The following is a 24,055-nucleotide window of genomic DNA, read 5'->3' as shown; positions in this document are numbered from 1 at the left end:
TTTCCTTCTACATTTGTCTTCTTTTTGAACACCCATTTGCTGCCAATGGGTTTCCTTCCAGCCGGCAACTCCACTAGATCCCAAGCCTCATTTTTGTGCAAAGATGCCATTTCATCAACCATGGCCTCTTTCTAGAGTTTTCCATCCTATGAATCCACTGCTTCCTTCACAGTTCTAGGATCATCATCAGTAGCAGACAAAGAAAAATTTGAACAGAAAGCAGATGGACTATACCTTTCTGGCTGCCTTCTTTCTTGAACTGATCTTCTCATAGCTGAAGTTTGTGGCTCTTCATCTTCTGATTCCTCCTCTGCTGTAGAGTTTGATTCTTCCTCCTTTAGCTCAAACTCTATCTTCTCAGGTTCCTTTGGTTGGACATCATGTTTAATAACATCTTTCACCTCTCTAAACACCACATCTCGGTTGTACATAACCTTCCTTGTTACTGGGTTCCAAAGCTTATAACCCTTTAAACCATCCTTATACCCAATAAAGATGCACTTTTTAGATTTACTATCCAAATTTGTTCTTTTCTCCTTTCGAACGTGTACATATGCATCACATCCAACTACCCTCAGATGTGAAAGAGAGGGTTTCTTACCAGTCCATACCTCTCGTGGAGTCTTATCCTCCAATGCGGATGAAGGTGACTTGTTGACTAGGTAACATGCAGTATCCACTGCCTCTACCCAGAATTCTTGTCCTAACCCAACACCACTAAGCATGCTTCTTGCCCTTTCCATCAACATCTTGTTCATTCTTTCTTCAACTCCATTTTGCTGAGGTGTATATGGAGTAGTCTTCTGCCGTGCTATACCACACTTCTTGTAGAATTCTTAAAATTCCTTACTGCAAAACTCTCCACCATTATCAGTCCTCAGCACCTTTATCCTCTTCTCTGTTTGGTTTTCCACTAAAGCCTTAAATTCTTTAAACCTATCAAAGACTACAGATTTATTCTTAAGGAAATATATCCATGTATTCCTTGAGAAGTCATCTATAAATGATACATAGTACACAAACTTACCGAGTGATGGAACCTTCACAGGTCCAAACACATCATTGTGCACAAGCTCTAATATATGTTTTTCCCTCTTACCACCAGAGGGGAAACTCACCTGATTCTGCTTCTCATATACACAATTTTCACAGAAATCAAAAACCAGAGAGCTATTATCCATACCTTCTACCATACCTTTACCATGAAGTATTCGAAGGCCCTTCTCTCCAATATTTCCAAGCCTTTGATGCCACAACATGGTCTTTTCTTGAGAGACCACTAGATTTTCTGCTCCACTTTCAGGATCCAACAACTGTTGCACCATCAACAATAGTGCTACCTTGTAGCTTGTACAGAGTTCCAATCTAAACTCCCTGCATCAATACCAGTACTCCCCGAACCATCTTGCAGGTATCCTTCTCAAACACTGTTTTTACACCAGCATCATCCAACTTACTAACATAAATTAGATTTCTGGCTAATGTATGAATATCCAGAACACCTAGAAGTGTCCTAACCCTTCCACCTTGCAGCTTCAACTTTACTTTTCCACAGCCAATGATTCTACCCTTCCTGTCATCCCCCAAGAAGACATCACCACCATTATATTTCTCATACTCACAGAACCAATCTCTATGGGGAGTGAAGTGAAAGGATGCACCTGATTCAATCAACCATTCCTCATGATCTACATGTGTACTTGAGGAAGCCAAGTACACATCCCCACCTTCATCTGAGGCAGTTTTCGCCTCTGTAGAAGGAGCCTCATTAGATTCCTTTCCTTTATTAGGAGCTTTAGATTTAAAGTCCCTTTTGTAGTGCCCTTCCTTTCCACATTTCCAGCACACCACCTTTACAGTTTTTCTTGGAGATTTAGATCTCCCACTCGATGACTTATTTTTATTTCTTTTCTGGGTCTGCCCTCGTATAGACAAGGCATCACCATTTTGGCTCTCCATATTTTTTTGTCTCATCTCCTCCGTCAGCAAGGATGAGACTATTTCATCAAAATTCAAGGCATTTGCATTGCTACCTATTGCAATAACCAGACTGTCCCACAAATTTGGTAGAGAAAACAACAAACTCATGCGCTTATCTTCATATGAAATTTTAATATCAACAGATGCTAATTGACTTACCACAATATTAAATGCATTCATATGCTCTGTCACCAAGTCTCCATCTTTCATCCTCAGGTTATACAACTTTTTTCGTAGGAACAGTTTATTCACCACAGACTTAGACTGGTACAAAGTCCCTAACTTGTCCCACAAAGCCTTCGTTGTAGCTTCCCCTGATACATTCAACAATACTGAATCTGAGACACATAATCATATTATGCTCTTTGCCTTCCGATCCAACTTCTTCCATTCTTCATCGGACACTCCTGTTGGTTTAGTACCCGGATCTACCATGATCCACTGATCTTTATCCACCAATAGATCCTCCATCTTGAGTTTCCACAACTCAAAAATCTGATCATTAAATTTCTCGATCTCTATCTTTCCACTGCCCGCCATCTTCTTTCACCACCAGAATTGATCTCATAGATCTCCCACTGAACAGGGTCTACCATAGGCCCGAGAAAAACCCCTTAGCAACAAAGGCATCCCCTTGAAGCCCAAATAGATCTGATACCAAATGTAGGTTTTAACCCTGTATAGAAATTTTTTGCATACAAATTCTAAAACATAGAAAATAAATAATGCGAGAGTAGAACACATAAAACACATATACACAGAGACTTTCTCCTGGATCTGAAAATCGGGACTACCAGCTTGATTTTTCATTATGTTCCTCTCAATGTTATAATACATATTTATACATGCTAAAGCATCCAATACCATGGACTGAAAAACCATCGCGTCCAATACCATGGACCGAAAACCATCCCGTCCAAAAATCATGTGCGAAAATCATGCACAAAACCATAGGTGGGTCTGCCCAACCTAACATAGGGTCCAAAACCAAAATTTTCTAGGGTGCTGCCCCGGACCCCATAAAGTGGGGTTACGGGTGCCCCTCAAACCCCTGTTAACTACGTGGAAAGAATATAACACAACCCAACATTCTCTAGAGTTTGAAATGAATTATCTGGAGATTCCGGGCCAAGATCAGCAGATGACATAGTATTGAAAGTACGCAGAGAATGAGATCACAAAGGTTGAATGCTCAGAACAATTGCAAGTTCAACATCTTGGTCCTCGAGTGACTCTAGTAACTCAAGAAACAATTCCTTAGACAATATTTAAGACAGACAAGAGGGAGAGGAATTGGGTGAACTAGATGGTTCAGCCACGATGACCTTGTATTAGTCGACAGAACAATTAACTGCAAGGCTTTAAAAATTTCTTTTAAGGGAAGCTCACAATTTGGTGTCAGAAAAAGACTAATAGGGTATTTTGGATCATGGGCAATCAATTTTTAAGATGCATAAAAGATTGGTGCTCTTTCATTTTTTAAGAGTCGAGAAAGAAACAAAGATGACTCTATCGCTTTCGATTAGAAACGAGCTTGAAAGGACAAGTGCTCGAATGATATTTTAAGTTTAATGAGTCAAAAATATCAAATGAATGCTTTGAATGATCTAGGTAAAAAATATTACTAAGAAATCGTGAACTACATAATACCTCCCAGCGAATCGAGAAGCACGACCAGGAAATCTCCCCGAATGTTGTGTTCAATGTATCACGTTCACAAGGCGGCCGACTCGGCTTCCTAAGCATAAATGGATTGTAGCCTAGTGGGGTCTCCCGTTATATACTCGATGATATGGGGAGCATAAATCCGTACTAGTGCTGTCTAATGCCGAAGATAATGACAAATGCTAGGTTTAAAGATCCCAGAACACATCTCTAGCCTAGCCCTTCTAGATATGATCGTTAATGTCAAATGCGCCTTAGGTTAATTGAATTCATTTTAAAGTTGATCTTGAGTTATGTTTCAGTTTTCAGGTCTTAGTGATGTGACTCAAGAAACCTTAAATGCAACTAAATGCGACAAGACCCTTTCAATTCGATGAAATTTCTACACTAGAGAGGGTAGAAGCTACTCAATCAAATGCAAACAATCAAGCAACTGAAAACAAAATGATCTTTCACTACCTTACTTTTTTTCAAAAAATAAACAAATGAAAAATGCATTCAAATTCCTAATTCCTTGACAAGCATTTATCTATTAGTCCTTTCAAAAGAAAAAAGTTCTCTTTCTTTTCCAAATGCCAATGCAATTCTAGTCTTTTAATGATGTAGGTTATTGTAGCACAATGATACAACAAGCTAGAATTTGATAATTTTTCATGAAACAACGAAACAAACTTTTTCGCATATAATCTTTCATTGAAAAATTTCTCGAGACAATAAGCTCTTCAAGCAAATGAACACGTGAAAAGAGAAACTCATTCAAACTAATGAAACACCAACTTTACCAACCATAAGACAAGCAACATAATCCATGTAAGAAAAGAAACATTTAGGAAAGTAAATGAAAACTTTTCTAACTTGTGTAAAAGAGGTCAAAGTCATAAAAGGACCAAAAACACAATGCAAAGAGTAAGTACACCTACACTCGACTCACTGAGTTTGCAAACTATTGAATGGATGACCAACTAGATGCCCTAGTGTCACTCACCACTCAATGACTCAACCAATCAAGCAAAAAGATGATAAGCCAACAAGCAAACAAAACCAAATGAAAAGTAGCTTTCTAATTAGGGAGAAAATGGTCCAAAAGTCTTATGGGGTCAAAACCACAAGAGCTTAACACACTGGCCAGGATTGGGGTTAGGCCCTAATCCTCACTTACAGGCATCAATGCGATTGCTTAACTGACAGCAAGCGCTAGAGGCTAGTTGGCATGACTGTTTCTTAGCAGCTCGCGTTGATCAGTGAAACTGTCAACGAATTTAGCGTGTTGGTCAAGGGAGCTGAGGGAAAAAAAATAAAATTGAAATAGGGACTAGATCTGCTACTATGAATTTTAGACTCAGACTAGTAAGGAGGAGAAAAGAAACGAAACCAAAGGGAAAAAGTGGAACTAGAAAAGCTCTCACGAAATCATGAAATCCAAGACAAACAGCAGGATTGGGATCCCCAATGGAGTCGCCAATTTGTGGTGAAGTAAAATATAAGTGCGGACATAAACAAATTCCTCTAGCCCAATAATGGGTCTAGCCACACATTCTATGCAGGATTTCCTTAGGTTAGAACCAATTAAGAGGTCCTACCTCTTAGTCCACTTATCATATTTGATGACGTCCTTGCTTGCTCACTCTAGCTATCTCTCGCTTCCTTCTTCAAGCACGTAAAAAAAGTAAACAACATCAAACAACAAAGGTGATAATAGAAAAATTATAATTCAACCTAGTTAACAAGTCAAGAAACATTAAGCCATGAATATGTAACATGACAAATCATGTAGGAAATCGATCGATAGTTGCATATATTAATATCAAAGAGAGATTACAACCACTTTCCTTGACGTTGCAGCCCTCCTATGACAAGACGAGGTTCCAACACACATCTGCTAGAATTCCATGATGGCCTTCATCAACAATAGTTTTAAGGCTCTTCCTTTTAGGCTTCACTCCAAACCAAATCACACTTCTCCCTTACACAACTAGTAATAGCTTCCTCTCTACTCCAAACAAAAATAGTATTAGCACACCAATATCAACCCTATCTTGTGCTTGGGAAGAAGGGAGGTTTATATAGGATGAATGGATGGGAAATGGATCATTTTCTCATGGGATAAGGGTTTATCCCTTCAGGTAGTTCCATCATTTTAGAGGAAAGGAGCCCAAATTGACATCCTCGACCCCATCCGACCAAACCATTTACCAAAGTTTCATTATGAAGATTCTAGAGCTAGAAGATTTGGCTCGTAATTTAAAAAAATTTCCATAACAGGACTGGTGCTACTGGAACACAACTCAGTCGCTTTGGTCAGTGCGAGCGATAGTGCTAATCTCTGCACATCAACGCAGGGGAGACAAAGGTCATTAGCACTGGTATTGTAAACTGGGAAAAACAGAAGTTTTAGGGGAAATGGTGAAAAAGGGAAGTGATCTACTAATGAAGAGGGACATAATGGGAGTTTCTTCATGAAGGCAAAGCATGTGGGGTTCACTGTAGAGGTCCTTTAGGATCAAGGAATGGGGAGTACAGGGATAGTGACAAAATGTTGTGTAACACCTACTCCAATGATCTAGGCTCATCAAGTTCAATCTTTTCTTTCAATGATATTGGTAATCAACTAATGAACCTCTAAATCTTGGCCTTCTCCTCCTTGAGTTAAGGCACATACCTCAACACCTCCAAGAACTTGCTAGTGTACTTATTTGTCATTGATCCCATCTTTAGCTCATAGAATTCATTTTCCCTATCATCAAAGTACCTCTCTGATAGGTAAATATTCTTAAATAGTGTCTTGTACTCATTCCATGTTAAGTCCTCCTCATGAATACCTCTAAAATTATTCACATCTTCCCACCAAATATCTGCTTTACCTTTGAGACTAAATGTAGCTATTCTAGATTTCATGTTTCCTGGGTAATCATACAACCTGAAGAAATTCCTTATACCAAGAACCCATGCATCTACATCTTGTGATTTATTCATCTCTACATCAAATGTATGTGGCTTTTCCTTCTTAAAGGCAACTGAAAAATATCCCCTATCACTCCTTCTTAAACAATGATGATTGTAGTGCCTATCTAAACTAGAACTAGAATAGTACCTGTGTCCATCACCTCTATTATTCGGAGTATCCAACAACCTGTCATATCTCACTGTGTCATCTCCATCTAACCTAGGACTACCATTAGACCTGCTACCATATGCCCCATTAGTTTTTTTCTCCTTCTCATGGTTGATCCGATGTGGTCCCTGTTGTTGCAATTCTAACAAACTTTGAAGTATCACTGCATTTGCCTCTACTTGTTTCTCCTGTGCCTATATGATTCTATCATTGTCTACCTTACAAATACTTATTTCTACCTTTAAACTTCTCACTATGTCTTCCAAATAAGAAGAGTACCGAACACCACACTACTCATCTGATCCATAGGGAGAGTCTCAGGAATTTTAGTTTACCATATTTCTAGTCATCTTTGATATTCTTCCTATAAGGTATATCATGTCAACTAAACCAAAGCACAATAAACAAACATATCTTAGCATAATTAGGGGAGGATACCTCATCTACAGGAGCAATAAATCAATTTAATACATGTATAACGTAATCATGACAACATATAGAAATAAAACACATAAGCATATAAGAATATAGTCATCATCCTAGTGAGAGTCTAGTCATCAATGCATGACCTTATAAACAACACATACCTGACCTCATGCATCGAAAAATCAACCACATCACTGTACACTTGACCACATGTGAATACTATTCCATGTAAGCAATGCATAACAAACTATAAACTAATGATGACACACTCCATAACAACACCATTAACATCCCATGGTGACATCACTACAACCATGACCCATACCATACAAATGCAACAAGTGCATGATATTACAACACAGGAAACAAATTTGAAACTTGCATGACTGCATGAACAACACACAACCCACCTAGTTTGATGGGTAAACCATGCTCTGATACCACTAGGTAACACCCAACTCTCACATCTACCCAATTAATAGGCCAAGCAAGGTAAACATGTGATGAGAAGTTACTATGATATGATTTGACCTCCTAAGTAACCTTAAGGAAGTGGAACTGATGGAAACACACCATACAAACCTTCCACATCGACAACAAGAGTCCTAGGAACCATCCCAACCTCTCAAGTAATAAGCCCCTTGGTCCCACTAAGTTTTGTAAGCAATAAACCACATGCATATGCCATGCATGCAAAAACTAGTGAGGAAAACATACATGCAACTCGGTACCTGCAAGAAAACCCATTGTAGTTACTGGTCCTGACATCCTCATGTGCTTTCGACTCTTCCTTTGCATTCTTGCTCCAAAACTCCAAATATGCCACATTGTCCAAGAGTTCTCCAAGAAAAATCTAAGTGTCCAATATTATCCACAAAACAAAATAAACAGAGAGCTCCAAAACTAACAAAATTCTATGAACTGATCCTCAGAAGCATTTTTTTTAATTATGCCTCTACTTTCTTCATTTTCCTCCTCACATGCAACCATGTCCTTTCACCTTCCTTTTCCCCTAATTTCCATTATTTTCATAAATAAAATGCCAATAATGCCTTTTTTCCTTTCCAAAGCCCTTTCCATTACCTTGGCCAATTTCCTTAGCCAATAATTTATCATTAGTTATCTCCATCACTATGATTTTTCCCAACATTTAGCTTGGAATACGTGCCCCATCAACCGTGGTTATTATTTTTCCTTTATTAACTTTTATTACATGGAATTTTCGCAATGGCTGTTATAGATGCTTATTGGAAATATGTGATAATTTCATGTACCCGTAAAATTAATTGATAGTCCCCCTTAGAGTTAATGGAAAAATATCATTTGTTTAACAATTTTATATGGTTATTTATGAATGGGTTCTTTTGTGATATGTTTCGGACGTAGATAGGGTGAGGGTGTCATGCCGTCACCCCATGGTTTTGTCATCCTGTTATATTGATTCTATTTACTATTATTTAAATGTGTGCAATTTCTTTATGAAATGTATGCATTGTTAATTAGTTTATATAATTTTGATTTTGGGGGTTCATACTTAGCTTTTGGTTTCCCCCCACCTGAGATTAAAACAATCCTGGTCATAGTTTTTCTTATCATGGCTATAATTTTGGGTACAAATCAAATATTCTATTTTTCTTATTTACATTATTAGTAACATGTTCATTTTACCCTTACCACATTTTATTATTTATAATCATCACGTCATACCTTAGAAGTAGAAATTTTAGGTTTTGAGGTTGTGACTCCATATTACTGGGCGTACTCAACGATTTTCCTTATTCTTAGTTTCTGTCGGTGATGTCACAATTCTTTCTTTATGTTTATTTATCTTGTTTATGATATTTGAGATATAATAGTTATTTTATCATGTGTTGCGGGTTTAACATATACTCTCCTTAATAAGCTTGCCAATTAATCTTCTACCTCAAATTTGCATCGGGTTATCTAGTCTCTTCTCTAGTTGCAATGTTCTCTTTTTTCATGGTAGGTAGGAGTACCTCCCTTTTCCTTTCTTATTATTTCAAATGGGAGACCAGATAGAAGGGAAGGAGAACTAATTAAAGACTAGCATGAAGGTTTCGAACACCATCGAACCTTTGTTGCATCCTAATTGTCGTGGGCTTCCACTAAGATGACCATTAGTCTACGAATATTTTCTTGAAGTGACAGATAAGTGCATTGTAAAGATATTCTCTTACCTTGTCCCATAATTTAATGTTTTTGGAATACCATATTCCTTATTGAGGAGTAAAGAGGGAATATTTAGAGGGTTACATACTTTTGAATAGTTCCCCCTTTAAATCTATATGGGTATTTCCTATTGTGTAGGAGGTAAATCATCCTCTTGACATTGTGTTTTCTATTTGACCCTTCCAATCAACTAATTCAAGGGCATTACTCTAGTGAATAGTGATTTAGTAGTTTGACATTATATGAGAGAACTTTTAGCACATTTCCATATTGTTAACCTTGGAAACCATGAACACTAAGATTGATATGCAATTCTTAGATGGAATATTAATCATTGTCTATAATGATTCTAATAATCAAACGTATAAGATATTCATTTTTATCCAAAGGCAATAACATTCTGAGTCGTATATTCTAGCTATCTTACGTGAAACATCAACAATAATCAATTAACACTACGTAATAATTTAGTACACAATTCTAGAGATTTTTGCATGAAACATTGATAACAATGAATTAACAACACTATTAAAACAGATAAATTATGGATTGGATGAGCTCGAAATTAGATGGGGGGATAGATATTGATGAAATATGTTCCACCCTTCTATAGTTAATCAATAAGCCAAGATATATTTTCCGAGACACCCGCAAGCCTGTGTTGTCATTTTATAAAAGTGAATTCCTTATGCATGTCATTATTAGTTATGCACATTTCACTTTCAAGTGATAGATGGTGGAAATCATAGATACAACCACAACCAAGCACATCTGCCTTACTGCCTGAGGCTCCTTCATGTTCTCAGGTATATCTACACTCAACCTTGGCCCCTCCCAACCTCATAGAATCCAAAAGCCATCCCATTAATAGTTCATTATTGCCTAGGACGTGTCCCACCATCAGGTAGTATCTCCTATGTGCTAGGTGGCCCCTTAAAATCTATTCCTTCTCCCCCATATTTGCCCTTAGAAAATAAGAGTCCTTAGACTTGGCATTTGTCTTCCATTTCCATGGGTCATCCAGAGTCATCTTCTATAGAATAACAATCTATAACTAGTAACGTCATTAATCAATATGTCTATATTTATTTGTTATTAATAAAATCAAATTATCTACCATATTCATTACAATGTCTACTACCATTCACATGACTTAATTGAAAGTAAGAATTCACAATAGATTTTAAAAATTAAACTTTTGTAACATAATAGCCACATAGTGTATTTCTCTTCTCTCTTACCACTTTTGTTAATTAGAAATTTAAAGATGTCGGGAATTAAAAAAGGAGTTGTCTTTAGTGCGACTTTTTGGAGTTTCCAATGCTGGAATCCGACGAAAACATTTGAGGTGAAATCTTCATGAAATCTTGATTTGTGTTATTTAAACTAGTTTTTTGGTTGTATATATAGATTCAACACCCTGTTAACCCCCTAGGACACTTGTATTGTGCAGGGGTTACCCATGAAACTTGTGATTTCAATGAGTTCTCGTGGGATTTCAATGAAATTAGACCGAAAAATCCACTAGAAAAGCTTCCAAAAAGTTGCACTAAAGAATATGAATTGAAAAATTGAATTAAAAACCATATGCTCTTATACATATGGATATAGACTTCATCACTTAAATTGGTTAGCCACTGAACAACAATAGTGAGAATTTGCACCCATTAAATTGCTCAATATCCATTTGCATTACACTTTTAAAATTTCCTTATTGTTTATAGTGGAGAATTTGCAACCAATAAATTACTCAATAACCATTTTCATTACCATTTTCCTTATCCTCTATTTTCTCATTAGAACCAAGAACCTTCATCATCATGAAACACCGATAATTCTAAAGAGAATTGTGAAAAAAACTATTAGACCTTTATAACTGTAATACCATGCATATTTACGATGTCAGTTGAAAGACCAATAATAATAATAATATAGAGCCAAAATACAAGATAATTTTAATATTACAACATAGAAGGAATCATTATCTACTCCATTCTTCATGTTCTCTTTTATAAAGAATAAATATCTTAAGCAAATATTCTTTACTAAAAACAACTTATAGATGTAGTAATTACTCCACATTTCATTTTACGGTTAAGATTAACTCTTTCTTTTAACATTTCTAAAGGTGATTCATGCATGTATTCTATTGTTATTGCATCATAAGAATGATTTAGGATTCAGAGAAAAATCTCTAGTCCTCTCAGTGTTAGCTCCCATAATTGCCGCCGAGTCGGCTCCCTTAATGGCTCTGATGATTAGGAAACCATCTGCCGCCCATTCCAAAAATTCTGGAAATCAACTGCAGTCATTTGCTTAAATTACAAAAACTATCTTCAGTTAATTAATTTTTTGTTGGGAGCTCTTGGAGTGGTCCATTACTCCCTTTGCAGTTCTCTACCATGATCTGTGGAACACTTGACACATAGCCAATAGAAGCTTGATGGAAGCTTGGCTATAAATACTTCTGTTTGGTCCTCGAGCTCACTAACTCAATCCCCTTCAGACTTACACCATCAAGTTAGAGTGAGCAGAGCTTGGAAGTGCCACATAGTTTGAACTATTGCGCATTAGCCTAGGAAATTGTTTATTGTGCTCTTCGTGGTTCACGGCTCAAAGGAACGCATGGGTAGAACTTGGATAGGGTGAAATTGCATCCATTTTCAGAGCAATTTGGCCATTGGAATACCTTGACTAGTAGCAGACCCTTATATTGATGATCGCGGATTGTATCGACGTTGAGAATACACCTTGAAGTTTCAAGATAGTCTCTAGACAGAGCTAATTCTATAGCTTTTTCTACCTTATTTTGAATGAAATCATGGCTTACCGGGATGCTCGAATATATAATCTATTTACATTACTTTTAAGTTCGTGTTTTCTATCACGATTGTTGAGAGCAAACATGGCTTTGGTTGTTAAATGATTTCAAGGTGGGTTCACCGGAGGAAAGTTTGGTTTGCAGCAAAAGTAGCATCAATGTCTGAAGGTATGATTTATTGGGCATTCAAGTTTTCGATTATTTTAAGTGTTTATTCCATAGTATAGAATCGTTATTATGCTTACATTTGGTATCAGAGCAATTTTTATTTCTGCCTTGGTGTTTATAGACATGTTATGTTTGGCTAAATGTCATATTTTTGAGAATTTTCTGAATTAAGGCATTTATTTGGAAATATGTCTAATTTTTGCTCAATTTTTACGCTTATAATATTTATTTGGTTTAATTATATACAATTTGGATAATTGTTGTGCAAAATTATTAAGTATGCTCATATTTAATTTGTATTAATTGATTATTTCTGCTCTAATTAAACCATGCTATTTTGGATGAGTATACGAGACCCATCATTAAATGTTATGCATGAATATTATAGTTTTATTTATGCAGATTATCAGTATTCTCATATCAAGCTAATTTTTATGCGTAAAAGAAATAATGTCTAGTGATCCATATAATTTTTAATTGATTAGAGAATAGCCACAACATCTCTAATTAAATAATATTATATATTATGATTGATTAGGATCACATAAAGAATATTTAGACATTAATTGTAATTAATTATACTAAATATAATAAATTTTATCCCACGGAAATTTTTATTATATTTATATAATTAATTAGGATAAAATATTCATAACTTACCCATAGGAATTATGAATTAATAATTTTATCATGAAGTTCAAATCTAAGATAGAATTTATATCGAATTATAATCATAATATACCATTTATAATTATGAATTAAGTGAAAAATTTGATAAGTTCTATCATAAAGAATAATTGAATCTGCTTGAATTGAAAATTTAGTCCACAGACAATTTTTATGTCATTAGATTCAATTTTAAGCATGGTTTACATTGGTAAAGCATGAGATTTTATTTTTAGGCCTCAATTTTAACATAAGCATACATTCTTTAATTTTATGCAGTTGTACAACCTACAAATTTCTCTAATATTCGTTGTGATATCCTTGAACTTAAGGGAGATAACTATAAGGTCTAGAAGGAGAGAGTTCTCCTTCATTTGGGGTGGATTGACATAGACTATGCTATTAGGAAAGATGAACCACCGGTAGTCACTAATACCAGCACTGCAGTAGACATCACCCTTTATGAATGATGGGAGCAATCTAATTTCCTAAGCGTGATGTTCATTAAGACTAAAATTTCAGCTAGTATTCGTGGTTTCTTTGATCAGCATGAAAAGGTCCGAGACTTGCTAAAAGCCATTGATGATCAATTCATCACTTCAGACAAGGCACTAGTAAGAACCCTAATCATGAAGTTCTCATCCCTAAGGCTCACCAGTGTGAAAGGTGTGCACGAGCACATCGTGCAAATGAGGGACACTATGGCTCAATTGAAGAAACTCGAGGTTGAAATATCGGAGTCCTTCCTAGTGCACTACATTCTGAACACCCTTCCGCACCAATATGGACCCTTCAAAATCTTATACAACACACATAAAGATAAATGTTCAATTAATGAACTCATGACCATGTGTGTTCAAGAGGAAGAGAGACTGATGATGGAACTGCGAGAAAGTGCAATGCTGGCAATGCAAGGAAAGGGAAAATCTCAAGCCAATCGGAAAGGGAAAGGTAAAGTACCTCCCCAAGACGATATCAAGAAGGATTCCAAGTGTTTCTTCTGTAGAAAGAAGTGACACATGAAGAAGGAATGCGCCAAATTTTAGAAATGGCTTGCAGACAAAGGTAATCCAATCTCGTTTGTTTGTTATGAATCTAATATGGTTAATGTCAATATTAACACTTGGTGGATTGATTTTCGATCAACAATTCACATTTCAAATTCCTTGCAGGGTTTGCAAAGCCTAAGGAAAACAGTGGGAAGTGAGCAAAGGATGTTATCAAGAAACAATATGGGCTCGCATGTGGAAGCTATAGGAACATGCTATTTAACTTTAAGTAGTGGCTTTGTTTTAGAATTAGAAAAGACCTTTTATGTTCCAATTTTTTCTAGAAACTTGATTTCAGTTTTAAGGCTTGTACATTTTGGATATTCCTTTAACTTTTCAGAAACATCCTTCTGTTTATTTTATAAATCTGATTATGTTGCGAATGGTATTTTGTCTAATGATCTTTACTGCATTAATTTACAAGACAATGTCACTTATGATTCAATGCATGTTCACACTGGCACTAAAAGATGTGTTATTAATGAAGATTCCTCTAAATTATAGCACAAGAGATTCGGTCATATCTCCATAGAAAGAATTAAAATATTAGTAAATGAAGGGGTACTTAATACTCTGGATTTTATTGATTTTGAGAATTGTGTGGATTGCATAAAAGGAAAGTAGACCAACAAGTCAAAGAAAGGTGCCAATAGGAGTTCGGAAATATTAGAAATCATACATACTGATATATGTAGTCCAGACATGGACTGACATGGTCAGAGATACTTGATCTCTTTTATAGATGATTACTCACAATATATGTATATCTACATGCTTGATAAAAAGAATGAAGCATTAGATGCCTTTAAGATCTTTAAGGCTGAAGTAGAGAAACAATGCGGCAAGCAAAGTAAGATCATGAGATCAGATAGAGGTGGAGAATATTATGGTAGATATACATAAGATGGACAAGCACCTGGGCCATTCACAAAATTTCTTCAAGAGCATGGAATTGTTGCCCAATACACCATGCATGGTTCATCCGAGCAGAATGGTGTAGCAGAAAGAAGAAACCGAAAGTTTTTGGACATGGTGCGGAGTATGCTTAGCAGCTCCAATCTTCCTAAATCCTTGTGGACTGAAGCACTTAAGATGATAGTGTACATATTAAACCGAGTTCCAACCAAGGTTGTTCCTAAAATGCCATTTGAATTATGGAAAGGTTTGAAACCAAGTTTGCAACATATGGGCATTTGGGGATGCCCATCTGAAGTGAGAATATATAATACACAAGAGAAGAAGCTAGACCCAAGGACCATTAGTGGGTATTTCATTGGATATTCTAAAAGGTCTAAAGGTTACAGATTTCATTGTCCATCTCGCAGCACTAGGATTGTGGAATCAAGAAATGAAAAGTTTCTTGAAAATGACTTGATTAGTGGGAGTGATCAAAACAGGAACATAGTTTCTGGGAAGGATCATTCAGAATCTCAACCTTCCACCTCAAGTGATAAATTGGTTATTGTTCACAACACCCCTTAAGTACAAACTGATGTTGAACAACCAATTGTTGAAGTTCCACAAGCTTCTGATGACATTCTAGTAGATCAGGTAGTTCAAGAGTTGCCAAGAACTTTTGAACAATGAGTTGAACCACATACTTCTTAGGAAGATGATGGTACAACATTAAGAAGATCTATTAGACCAAAGAGATCAGCAATTCCTCATGATTATGTTGTGTATCTGCAATAATCTGACTACAACATTCGAGCCAAAAATGATCCCGAGTCTTTTTCAGAAGCCATAAGTTGCAAAGAATAAGAATTATGGTACGATGCCATGAAGGAAGAGATGAATTCTATAAAGAGTAATGAAGTCTGGGATCTTGTCGAGTTGCCTAATGGTGTAAAATCCATTGGATGTAAATGGGTCTTTAAGATAAAGAAAGACTCATTGGACAACATTGAGAGATACAAGACAAGACTTGTTGCTAAAGGATTTACTCAGAAAGAAGGAATTGACTACACAGAGACTTTCTCTCATGTATCTAAGAAAGATTCCTTGCACATTATTATGGAATTAGTAGCCCATTTTGACTTGGAGTTGCAACAAATGGATGTGAAAACGACTTTTCTTAATGGAGATCTAGAGGAGGAGGTTTACATGAAACAACCTGAAGGATTCCCATCTAGTGATCGTCAGCAATTGGTTTGCAAGCTCAAGAAATCCTTATATGGTTTAAAAAAAGCATCCCGCAAATGGTATTTGAAATTCCATGATGTAATTTCTTCATTCGATTTTCTAGAAAACATTATGGATCAATGTATATACCTGAAAGTCAGTGGGAGTAAAATCTTTTTTCTTGTTTTATATGTGGATGACATTTTGCTAGCAACCAATGATAAGGGTTTGTTGCATGAGGTGAAACAATTACTCTCTAAAAATTTCGATATGAAGGATATGGGTGAAGCATCTTATGTCATTGGAATTAAGATCCATAGAGACAGATTTTGAGGCATCTTGGGTCTATCTCAGGAAACCTATATTAATAAAATTTTAGAGAGATTTCGGATGAAGAATTGTTCACCAGGTGTAGCTCCCATTATGAAGGGTGATAGGTTCAATTTGAACCAATGCCCAAAGAACGACTTTGAAAGGGAAAAAATGAAGGGCATTCCATGTGCTTCTGTTGTAGGAAGCCTAATGTATGCTTAGGTCTGCACAAGACCTAACATTGCATTTCTTGTAGGAATGTTGGGACGATATCAGAGTGATCCAGGTTTAGACCACTAGAGAGCTGCAAAGAAAGTAATGAGGTACCTTCAAGGAACCAAAAACTACATGCTTATGTATAGATGGATGAACAATTTGGAAGTAATTGGCTACTTAGATTCTAACTTTGTTGGATGTGTTGATTCACACAAATCAACATCAGGATACATCTTTATGATGGCTGGTGGAGCTATATCATGGAGGAGTGTCAAGCAGACCTTGATTGCCACTTCCACTATGGAAGCCGAGTTCGTCTACTATTTTGAGGCTACTTTACATGGTGTATGGCTTAAGAGTTTCATTTATGTTCTTAGAATTATGGATTCTATCTCTAAGCCATTGAGAATGTATTGCAACAATTCAACTGTTGTTTTTATGGCTAAAAACAACAAAAATGGGAGTCGAAATAGACACATCGACATTAAGTATTTAGCTATAAGAGAACGTGTTAAAGAAAAGAAAGTGGTCATTGAGCATGTCAGCACTGAGTTGATGATTTCTGATCCTTTGACTAAGGGCATGCCACCATTGAAATTCAAGGATCATGTAATGAATATGGGACTTGGTTCCATTATGTAGTTTCTCATTGTATGGACAATGTTATTTTAATGAAATTCTTAATTATTGTGATGTTTTCCTCATATTTATGTGCACCTTAATTTGATTTGAGAGAATACATCTGTGTAGGACCAAGAATAAACATAAGGCTTATTCATTAAGAAATTTTTTCCACATAAATTTTAATAGAAATAAATACATAGTAATACATGGAAGATAATACTCATCATTAGAGGACTTATCACCATGATTCATGTATCTATTACTTAATACAAATTATCAATGGGTTTTAAGATGAGACATTAAGATTGGAAGTATGGACTAAGTGGGAGAATGTTAGCTCCCATAACTACCACCGAGTTGGCTCCCTTAATGGCTCCAATGATTAGGAAACCATCTGCCGCCCATTCCAAAATTCTGGAAATCAACTACAGGCATTTCCTTAAATTATGGAAACTATCTTCGGTTAATTAATTTTTTATTTGGAGCTCTTGGAGTCGTCCATTACTCCCTCTGCAGTTCTCTACCATGACCTGTGGAACACTTGACACATAGCAAACAGAAGCTTGATGGAAGCTTGGCTATAAATACTTCTGTTTGGTCCCCAAGTTCACTAACTCAATCCCCTTTAGGCTTACGCCATCAAGTTAGAGTGAGTAGAGCTTGGAAGTGACACATAGTTTGAACTGTTGCGCATTAGCATAAGAAATTGTTTATTGTGCTCTTCATGGCTCGTGGCTCACAGGAATGCGTGGGTAGAACTTGTATAGGCTAAAATTGCATCCATTTTTAGACCAATTTGGCCATTGGAATACCTTGATTACCAGCAGACTCTTATATTGATGATCGCTTGTTGTATCGACGTTGAGAATACACTTTGAAGTTTCAAGATAGTCTCTCGACAGAGCTAATTCTACAGCTTTAGCTACCTTTTTCTGAATGAAATCGTGGCTTACCAGGACGCTGGAATATATACTCTATTTACATTAGTTTTAAGTTCGTGTTTTCTATCGTGATTGTTGAGAGTAGACATGGCTTTGGTTGTTAAATGATTTGAAGGTGGGTTCACCAGAGGAAAGTTTAGTTTGCAGCAAAAGTAACATCAATGGTTGGAGGTATGATTTATTGGGCATTCAAGTTTTTAATTCTTTTAAGTGTTTATTCCACATCATAGAATCATTATTATGCTAACACTCAGTTCTATTCATATCTATAAGTATGACGAAACATACATAAAAAATGAAATGTTTTTTAAGCCTACCAGATTTTGAATGTTTATGATTGAAGTGACTGGCAATAATTATTTGGAATCATCACATTTTTGAATAATCCACATGAGCAGAACAATCAAGATGATTAGAGTCCCCAACATTAATCTAATGAACTTTGTAGAGATTGAAAGGTGCATTTCCGACCGGCCTCAGTATGAATTTCATCCCCTTATTCCCTCTATAATGATATACAGGTTTAGGGCTCGCCCGGGTCATATTTTCATCCCATCCTTCCACCTGTAATGGTCATGATTACTATATAACTGGTTAAATTCTGGTCATTACAATTAAGTAATCCATTCAAATTCATTATCGTGGCTTTTATTGAATATAGGTTGAGGAATTTTTATTTTTCTTGGAATATTTCAAAATGTGATGAAAAACATCGAAATTAAATTATGGTTGGTACAATTTAACTAACCCATTCAAATTCGCTATGGTAACTTTTATTTAATATAGGTTGCAGAAACTATTTACTTTATAATTTTTTTTAAATATTTCAAAATCTAATGAAGAACATCCAAATGAATTGCTTTATTCCCAAAGTATTTTGAGATCCACCATATGTATAAGGATGCCAAAATAATTTTAAATCTTCCATTTGTATAAGGATGCCCATTCATTTAGGTGCGAAGAATAACATAAGGAATGTTGATATTTATGTGTTCCAGAATCAATCATATGGGTGAAAATGGCCAACCCGATAAAAAAAATATATTTGGAGATTTTATGTCCTTGATTTAGCTGATGAACATCTAACTTTTTTATCCCTACTTTTTGAGACAGACAACTCTCTAATTTCAAGTTGTATGCCATAAGAACAAAATATAAAACTGAAAGTGGTAAATGAAATTATTTGAAAATGAGATTTTACATAATACCCACTGCTTTACCTAAACTCAAATTGATTATTGGGCACAAACTCGATTTCAAAAAGGGAAAATTGTTAACATTTAGTCTATGTTAGGCTATGTAGACAAACATGTTTTTTTTTAGCAAATTAGATATGTTAGACATGTACAAAACTTAACAGAGAAGAGAGCTCTAAAATTGTACGGAAATAAAATGATTTTGTTTACCAATTATTTAAAAATAATATATGAAATATATAGATGTAATGTGTGAGAATGCATTACATTTACAAAGTTATTGAAGAAACTAAAATATATGCATACATATTGTATAGTATATCACTATCATATAAAAATACTTATAGACAACACTGTGTGTATAGAATTAATATTTAACATTTTAAATCATAAAATTTAATTATAATTAAATGTTTAATTTACTAAAAAAAAATATATATAATTACAAATTAAATATAATAAAAAATTGTTCATGAAATGTAGAATAGAGTGTGATGTGGTGTATTGTTATCACTTTTTGATGTTAAGGTTACTCGTTCTAAACTCAATGGGAAAAATCCAGTCATGTTAAGGGCTCATGTGGTTGGGATCGCATTTGATCCCGCGTGATTTTGATCATTTAGATGCCTCTATGTTGTGGTTTCTCAAACCACATGTCAAGCCTAATGTAATCTATGATGAACTTAGGTCACTTGACTAACATATATATATATATATATATATATATATATATATATATATATATAATAATTCATTAAATTAATTTAAAAATACAGTTATTAATTCTTTAGATAAATAAATTTTCATAAAGAAGGTACTAAATATATAAAGTATTGAGACAAAATGATATGAAAAAAGAAAAAAAATATACCTAAGACGAAATGAATTGAGAAAAAATCCTATTTATGATATTAGTTACTAAAAAAAGAACTAAAATTTGCACATAAATGACCATTTTTCAGTCGATGGCCAATAGTGGCTAATTTACAGTATCTTATAACTTGACCAAATTTTATTCATATTTAACTTAGTCATTAATTGGTTGTCTCAATTTTATCATCTAGTAGTACATTTAGTCATAAATTTGGACATTAATTTAGCCATTTATTTGAACATTAATTGTCACAATTAATGATTAAATACACAACAAAATAAACTACTACATGATCACCCAATAAAATCAATTAATGATCAAAGAAATATGCTCAAAATATTGGTCGTGTTATAAGATACTATAAATTAGCTAATAATAGTAATATATATGCAAATTTTAGTCATTCTTTGAAACCAATTAATGACCAAAGAAATATGGCTAAATTTCAGTCGTATTATAAGATATTGTAAATTAGCTACTAAAAGTCATATATATGCAAAATTTAGTCATCATTTATAATCACAAATTTATCATTTACAACAGTCATTTATTTTTCTTTGGTGATTTCATATTCATTATTTAAACAACTAATTTAGTAATTTAAATTCATTTCATTTACTTTCATTAATAATTATTATAAATGACTAATTTAGTCATTGTATATTCATTATATTTATGTTCATCGTTAATCAATATAAATGACTAATTTATTAGTTTTAGATTGATTTTGTTTGTTCATTATTAATCAACATAAACTGATTAGTGTCATTTTGAAACTAAATTTAAAAAATTGGTATACAATGTGCATGTTCATCTGATATGAAAATGCAAAGTTACATATATTAGTTATAACACTAAATAATATCAAGTACAACTATAAATAGTTTCAACCACATAAATTATATTATATGAAATGTCAAGTATTACAGTAAGAGTTTCCAACTTAACATTGGCTGGAGTACAATTTACATATGAAATATCAATTCATCACTTCAAAACATTATCATTGTGTTGTCAAGGCATCGCAGGAGAATTCTCAAACTCTAAAGACTTGAACATCTGTTTATATGTGTATGTATAATGGGATATCGACTTTAGATATCACTAGAGAATTTGTCTTCTCTCTCTCTCCTTCTGCATTTGTTGCTCTAATGTTATTGTACTCCTCTTTCTTCAATTCTTGCTTCTTACCATCAATACTGAGTTCCTCTTCTAAAAATGAAAGAAGATACATCGTAGAGTATAATACATGAAATATGATGAACCCTGTAACATAAAATAAAGTAGAATATAAAGGATGTATATGATATATATCTCAACATCAACAATGTCAATGCCATTTTTCCCGAGAAAAGCAAGAAGCTCGAACAAGTTTTTCTCAGTTGAGTGATATCAATCATTATATGTCCGGATGACATGTATAAACAAAGAGAATAAAACTTCACCATAGTAAATAACACCTTAGGATCTTATTATTCGACCTTTAGGAAACATATAGGCACAATCATGCCAACTAAATTACATGCTAAAAAGTTGAGGTTGTAAATAACTTTTGAAAACAAACAGAAAGAGAAAGACAACATATAATAAATAATGTATGACAGTTGCCCAACATATTGCATCATAAAAGGAAAAAAATCTCCTATGAAGGGGCTTGATTAGGAACAACTCAAGTTTGTTTGTGTGTCATTGAGTATGTTTGAGAAAGAAAATTATTTTGATTCACATAGTGACATTCCTATGGTTGGTACTTATTCTTTCATACAATAGCTAGATGTAGAGACTAGTGAGCCAATCCCTTCTACAATGATGCTCATTCGTCATTTGAATTGTTCTTTGATAAGTTCTCTTAAGACTGAGATCTATATCTTCTAAGTTGTAAGTATAATGAGAAATAGAATTTTGATAATTCATTTGTCAATCGTGATTATTATGTTGTGTTAAATCATGTATCATTTATGAATTATTATGTTACATGTAATCATGTATGTTATTGATGCATTATTATGTATAAGATTTCAATGATTTATATTTTAGTTTTAATATATTTTAACTTTATTTTTTAGTATGTTAGATGGGTTCCCCCATGTCGGAGACCTAAAAATCCTTTGAGACATTCACTAGAAATTGCAGATTGCTTCCACATGTCAGCTGGGTGTGTTTTACTACTTCCACATCCTAAAATATTGGTGGAATGTTGTTATTTTCCATTACTTTCATGATCATACTTTTTAGGGAGAGAAACCTTAAGATGTTTACTATTTTGAGGTCTTTCATTGGTGGATATTTATTCCATTTTTCTTTGTTGATAAACTTAAAGAAGAGGGCACTCTCACCTTCAATTTCTATGTTTATAGGTATTTTTTTGAATCTCTTAAACCAGAGCATCTTATTCTCCATAAATTTCACTTTAGTGGGTGATAACCCCTAAGTAATCTTTGATACCACTACTAGGGCCTGATTTCCTCTCATCTTTAATGATTACATAAGATCATAAATATTAATTATTATATAGTTAGCATACAATGCATGATAACTCGAGTGACTTCAGATATGTGGTTATTGAACCAATTAATTGTTTGCATATGGTATGACGATGCAAAATAAGGGACAATTATATGACACACACATGGAACTCCCAATGGATACCCTATTCAAAACATTATCACCTTGCCTTGATCAATGCCCCATTATATAGGTTACTATCTCAACATCAGTTTACAACCCACAATATAACCATGAATAGGAAAACAAACTTTAGAGATTGTGATCCCATTACATGTTAGATAATGTTATAACAAGTATTATTATATATTAAAAATGCTATGAATTATTCCTATGTGGTAAGTGCATTGATTAGAGTAGTATTTTAAGTGCACAAGTGATTGTCAAGGATCGAGGATCCTTATAAAACCTTGTATAATAATCTTAGTCTTCCAATTTTGGCATAAAATGAAGTGCAACATCATATTGGAATCATTTTATTTTGATATTCTCTTAGCGTTGTTTTGAATATTGATCACCTCTCGACAAAGGGCTTCCAATGAAATTATGCTATTATTCTTTGCCAATCTATCATGTTTGATGTTTTGATTCAAATCTCTTGTTGATATGGTCATCAATTGGTCCCACTCACTACTGGAGCACACACTTCATATTTATATGGTAATTTTTGTGTTTGACATTGCTTAAGGGAGAGATTTGGTGTGGATGTAAATGGAAATCATGGTTTGACTCCCTAAGTATTGCATGGATATTGTTTCAATTCACTCCTCACATGGTTCCCTATAAATGGGTCCTCGCATTATATAATATGTTGACAGGTTAAAATTTGGTATCCCACTACCGTCTTCATAAAACAAATAAAAGTATATAATACACTTCCTTTCATCGTTTGGTGAGTATTTTACATAATAATAAGGATTTGGGGCACAATGGCCTGGGAAGTGAAGAAATTTTCCTAACTAGCGAACATCACATGCATGTTCAAACTTCATGGTACAATTATAAAATTTACTCAAAAAAGAAGAGTACACTAGCCTAATGATGTGAATACCTGATTGAAATCTCCTGTATGATACAAAAGCACATCTAACAAGCTATATGCTCTAGCTAGAATTCGATGGTAAGGACCACACACTTCCACTAGCTTTGCTAGAGCCTATGAAACAAATACAAGAGACTGACTTAACTC

Source organism: Pinus tabuliformis, chromosome 7, assembly GCF_031772625.1.
Source record: "Pinus tabuliformis cultivar Carrire ecotype Pingquan chromosome 7, CPIR1, whole genome shotgun sequence".
Lineage (NCBI taxonomy): Eukaryota > Viridiplantae > Streptophyta > Pinopsida > Pinales > Pinaceae > Pinus > Pinus tabuliformis.
Note: the sequence above shows the minus strand (reverse complement) of the source record.